Here is a 5,985-nt window from a genome sequence, read left to right as displayed (position 1 = left end):
TAATATAAATCACCACAAATCACAGTATTCAAGTACATGTACAATTGTGTATTTTATGATTTACACCTAGATCTTGTCGAAATCCAGCTTTCATTGAGTTAAGTCTGCCAATTGATATTTTATCGTATGTTTTTATATGTTGTGATGTTATGCTATTGTTTCAGAAAAAGGGAGAAGGTTTGGGCCCATTAAAACGTTTAATCCCGCTGCAAATGTTTGCACCTGTCCTAAGTCAGGAATCTGATGTACAGTAGTTGTCGTTTGTTTATGTAATATATACGTGTTTCTCGTTTCTCGTTTTGTTTATATAGATTAGACCGTTGGTTTTCCCGTTTGAATGGTTTTACACTAGTAATTTTGGGGCCCTTTATAGCTTGTTGTTCGGTGTGAGCCAAGGCTCCGTGTTGAAGGCCGTACTTTAACCTATAATGGTTTAATTTTTAAATTGTTATTTGGATGGAGAGTTGTCTCATTGGCACTCACACCACATCTTCCTATATCTATTCATGGCTTGTAACACAAAATTAACATCAACATTGCTTGTCATTTTTCCGTCTGTTACATGCTTTTCAAGAGCATCAAACCCATCTCTGTAGATCAATTTCAAATCAATTATTTTAGAGAACACTTCAGTGATGTCACCAACAGTGGGTAGGTCTATCGTTTCACCATTTATATCTGTAATGACTTGCTCTATTTTGACATTGGCATTCGTAACGCTGGAACCTAATGTAAAGGTTTCCATGGGAAAAGGTTCAAACTGAATGTCTTTCATACTCTGCAAGAGATTTGCTGAGTCTTCCAATAACATCTTCTTCCGTCCGACGTCTCAACTTGCTGTATTGTTTTGACGATTCAATAGAAAAACATATAACCTTCTCGATTTTCAGCTGAAGTATGAATCGTGGTTGTACACACTTTGACAGCTGCGACAACATGACTAATTTTAACTTACATATTTTGGTTGTAAGAGGGACATGTAAGGTAGGGAACAGAAACTAATGTTTGACTGTTAAAAAGCTTCTACAATTAGGAGCACCACCAAATGATTGCTGGCTCAGAACATGATGCCTCAACCCAACTCCGCAGCATTGAAAACTGTACCAAAAACGATCGGGTAAAGATAAACAGCAAAAAAACTGAAATTCCAATGATTAACAAGAAGAATAAAGATATAAATCTTTAACTTTTTAATGAAAAAATAGACCAAAAAGCAAACATCAAACATTTAGGAATTGAAAGACAAGAGAAAAATAATCCAAATGTAGAGAAAAGAATCTCTGCTGCAAGAGCTACAATGTATTCACTATTAGGTGCTGGATTACATGGAATAAATGGTATAAATCCTCTATTATCGTATAAACTATGGCGGACTTACGTTATACCAAGAATGCTCTATGGAATTGAAATTCTCAACATTACTAAAACTGATATCCATAAATTAGAAGCTTTTAAAAAAAAAACATTTAAGCAAATTCTATCCTTACCACAAAGAACTGCAGATGCTGCTATCTATATCTTGCTCGGAGCCGAATCTATTGAGCAACTTGTACATAAAGCTGTCATTCCCTATTTCTAAGAATATCAAAAGATCACAACTCAATTGAGTGTAAAATTGGAATTAGACAGCTAGCTACAAAAGATGATAAATCAAATAGTTGGTACATAAATGTGGACAAAACTCTCAAGTCTTATGATCTTCCATCCGCACATGAGATTATATTAAATCAAGAGAAAAATTGGAAAAGATTGACTCATGATGTCATAGACAAAACCTGGAAAATAGATGGACCGAAACTGCTAGAAGCAAATCAACACTCAAATATATGGAAGTAAACAACTGGAACTTTAAAAACACAAACTTCTATTGGAGCAGTGTCAGAGATCATAAAAGAGATGTTAGCAAAGGGATAATAAAATCCAGGATACTTACAGGAACTTACAAAAACCATTGACGAAACAAAATCTGCAGAATGCAAATTGTGCATGGTAGGACCTGAGGATTATAAACATTTCCTAATCAAGCGTGAAAGTCTGAATGGTGTGAGAAAAATTCATCACAATAGACTAAAATCCCTACTAGAGGATAATCAAATCCCCTATTGCAGTATAATTAAATAAATTCTGATGAGGATCTTCTCGAATTCTGGGTTGACTGTTCTAGGAACGACCTTATAACTGTGTCTCAGCAGAGAGATTTCAGAACGAATCTTCAAAGACTGGATCTATGCATTGCATGCTAAAAGAACCCAACTTTTAGAAAGCAAATAACAATCAGTTGACGGTTCTGAGCTTAACTTGCAAGTGGCTGTCAGTCGTGGAAATGTAACATATAACAAGTATTATACTACTATGTCTATATACTTATTTAAATACTGGGTGATATAGCCAAGTACTTCATAGTTAAACCATAACTAGAACATATGAATATTAATTACCCCTGTAAATAATCTAGTAGACCCAAATTGTATTGACAAACTCTATTGATTTACTTTTTTGATTTTTTTTATTCGTATCCTTTACCATTTTAGATTTTAAGTACGTATATATAATTTAATTATGAAACCATACTAGTCCATAAATTTAACCACTTACTGATACGGATTAGTAGTTCCTTTCACTTACCTTTGTTAAGAAAAATTTAAACAACTGATTAGATATTATTTTTATCCATTTCAAAATTTTAAGATGTATAGTGTACATACAAGTTCCTGTTTTTAACTAATTTTTAGTGTTATCCTATTCTAACTCTGTTACTATCATTTTAAATTTTAACTAGTAGATAAGATTTTAAATAACGCAATTTTAAAAATAAACAAAATTTTTAAATGCGTTGACCCTGCAGATAGGGTGGACTTGAAGAAGAAGAAGAAGAAGAAGAAGAAGAAGAAGAAGAAGAAGAAGAAGAAGAAGAAGAAGAAGAAGAAGAAGAAGAAGAAGAAGAAGAAGAAGAAGAAGAAGAAGAAGAAGAAGAAGAAGAAGAAGAAGAAGAAGAAGAAGAAGAAGAAGAAGAAGAAGAAGAAGAAGATTGTCGCGTATAATGATAGACTATGTACAAACTAATCAGTGTGTGCGATTTCCCGTTGTGTAAACTGCTTTTCTCTTGCTTAATTGTGTATGTTTATCCAATGATTAATTTTGTCAATGTTTTCACATCTGAGTAGGCTTTTAATGTTCTTAAACTTGATAGATTTCTTTGATGTAACGTTGTAAAAACAAAAAGACTGTCCTCAATCTTAGATGTTTCAGCAGGTAATTTATACTTTTATATACATTACGTTTATCTAAATTTTTAAAGTTTGTATAATAACAGTTTTCTCGACCAATAATGTTTTTAGACTGTCATCCCAAAATTCATAAATATGTGACATAAAGAAACAACCCGTCCGACTTACATATTATAAGTACAAACGACATTGGTTTTGTAAGAATAAACTATAGATAAAAAAAAATATGCAGGAAAGAACAGCCTTTTTCAGCCGAATTAGTTGAATCGATATGATGGGACAGGAGCATGTCATCGAGCCTCCTGTGCCCAGAATATGCGACAGTCAACGAAAAGGCTGCAATGTTCATGGAGCAAGACATGATTTTTTTTAAAATGCTAGTTTGTTGTTTACTTATACATTCACCGTCTGTATTCCGTATATTGATGAACTGATCTCTGGCATAAATGATAGATTTTATTCTCTTTCTAAAACCTCTGTCATGGCTCTTTTTTCAATCCCGGAGATGACAATCCAGAAACAATTAACACGCTAATGTTATACTTGACATGCCAAGAGATTGCCTCAGTTGAAATTCTTCAAATATCCCATGCCATGGAGCAGAAATTACATGGATGATGGATATTGACCGTTTGGTATATTGTCGTATTTTAAACGACTGTAGCTATTTACCTGTTTACATCCCAGCAGTTCAAGATGAGTAAAAAAACATTTACGCTTCATAAAATCTAGTTCATCACGCCAAACAATCTTTATAATACAGTGGCGGATCCAAAAAGGTTAATAAGTGGGGTCCCACAAACTGGCTAAGAGGGAATCCGCTCATGTCTCATGCTTCAGTGGTTTCCTATATAACCAACCATTTTTTTTTCAGAAAAGGGGAGGGGCGGGCGCTCTGGCCCCTTCTAAATCCAACGACTCTGATATGGGATATCCTTAATGAGCCCGGACACAATGTTTATGTATATTAAATTAACGATGAGTTCGTATTCAGCCGTCCCAGGTTTATGTGTTAAAGTCGTAGATTGTCTTGGGTCCGAATCCAAGCATAGTTACTGGTCTTTTACATACATTTTGAAAGTTAGAATTTTCCGTGTAAATAATTAATAGTTCCAAGTTTTATTGTAGATTGGTCATTCCCGCCAAAATGTTCCAAAGGAAAGCATGCAAAACAAAGAAACTGAAGCTAGGGTGATACGTTAGGGATGATCCGTCTCAGATCACCCCATGTTAAACAAAGGAGATGTGATGTAAGTACTGGATTACGGTGTTGGTATATTCAGGGACAAATGTCTCTGGTACGATGTTGGTATATTCAGAGACAAATGTCTCTGGTACGATCTGGTATATTCGATAACCTCCTCTGGTTCGTGAATCAAGGGTTTGTAATATATAGATGTGTTAATGTCTACAAATCTGTTTTGTATCTTGTAGGCCATGGTTAGGTCGTCTTTGGAGCGACAATCTTAAAGAGGCTCCCATCTGTCTCTCCGTTGGAGAGCTATCCCAACCCGGTGATACACCATGGTATTCATTGTATACGATATGACCTGCTCTCCTGTGTATTGGTTTTAGTTATTTTCTAGTTATTTTTTGTCTTTTTTTGTCTTTGCATTATATCGTTTCGACATTAAACGTTATCATGTTATGTTATAACTCAATATGGAAAAGTCATTAATGAAGGATGTTTCGATATTACATGATATGATTTCGTATTGACTTGATATAGTTTTGCCATTACATAATAGTCTTTTGTCATTACTCGATGTTTTTTCACCATTATTAAATGTGGTTGTGTCATTAAGCACTGAGATTTTAATTTTATAATAACTTGATGTGTATGTGGATTGACGTATAAAATGCAGTTGTTTCGTTTCAAAATGTGACGATTTTACATGATGTGTTCGTTCCAGTTAATATAGATGTGGCACATTACCTGATGGAGTAAAACCACATGACCATTTTGGGGGAAATGATATCTTTGTTTAAATGTGGTCATCAATCCAGGAAAGCTTCAAATTTGAACTTGAGTAATCTTTTGAGGTTTTAATTAGTTCTAGTTAGACCGTTTTGAATTAGGTTTAAGATTTCGAGTTGAAACTCGAGTTATCTATGATATCATTTTTTTTCTGAGATCAAGATAATTCTGTTGGAGCTTGTCCTGGTTTCTTACTACAACCTGAAGCTACATGTGACATATTCTTTTCGTATCGGGTTCGACTAGGAACTTATTTTTGGTATTAATGATATGGAATACATTAAGGAACTAGGATGGTGAAATTGTGTTTCGGGCGTCCCACATCTAAAATAAAGTGTTTATCTGATTACTATTTGCGGGTTGATATACAGTTCATGCATGTACAATACTAGAAAAAGGGGGAAAAATCCCATACCACGAAATCTGCCTATTTTTTGAAATACAAATACAAATACACTAATTTTGGTTAACGATGCCATATTTATAGGGTAACGATTCGCTCCTCTCCTCTCCAGGCTAGCGAAGATAGAACATGTATTGATGATCAACTTTTTGAAAAACGGATGCATTTTGATTTGATGACATGTTTTAACAAATGTTGGGAATTTATTAGAATTCGTGATAATTCAATTCCGGTATGTTTCAACAAATAAGAGAAACAATTACAGGTTAAGTGGACTTTGTTCTATGTAATTATGATTAATACAATTATCATTAAAACCATGTGTCTGTCACCTGGAAATTATTCAATTAAAACTTATTAAAATAAGTAGAATAACT

Source organism: Mytilus edulis, chromosome 4 (assembly GCF_963676685.1).
Source record: "Mytilus edulis chromosome 4, xbMytEdul2.2, whole genome shotgun sequence".
NCBI lineage: Eukaryota > Metazoa > Mollusca > Bivalvia > Mytilida > Mytilidae > Mytilus > Mytilus edulis.
This window is presented reverse-complemented; position numbering follows the sequence as displayed.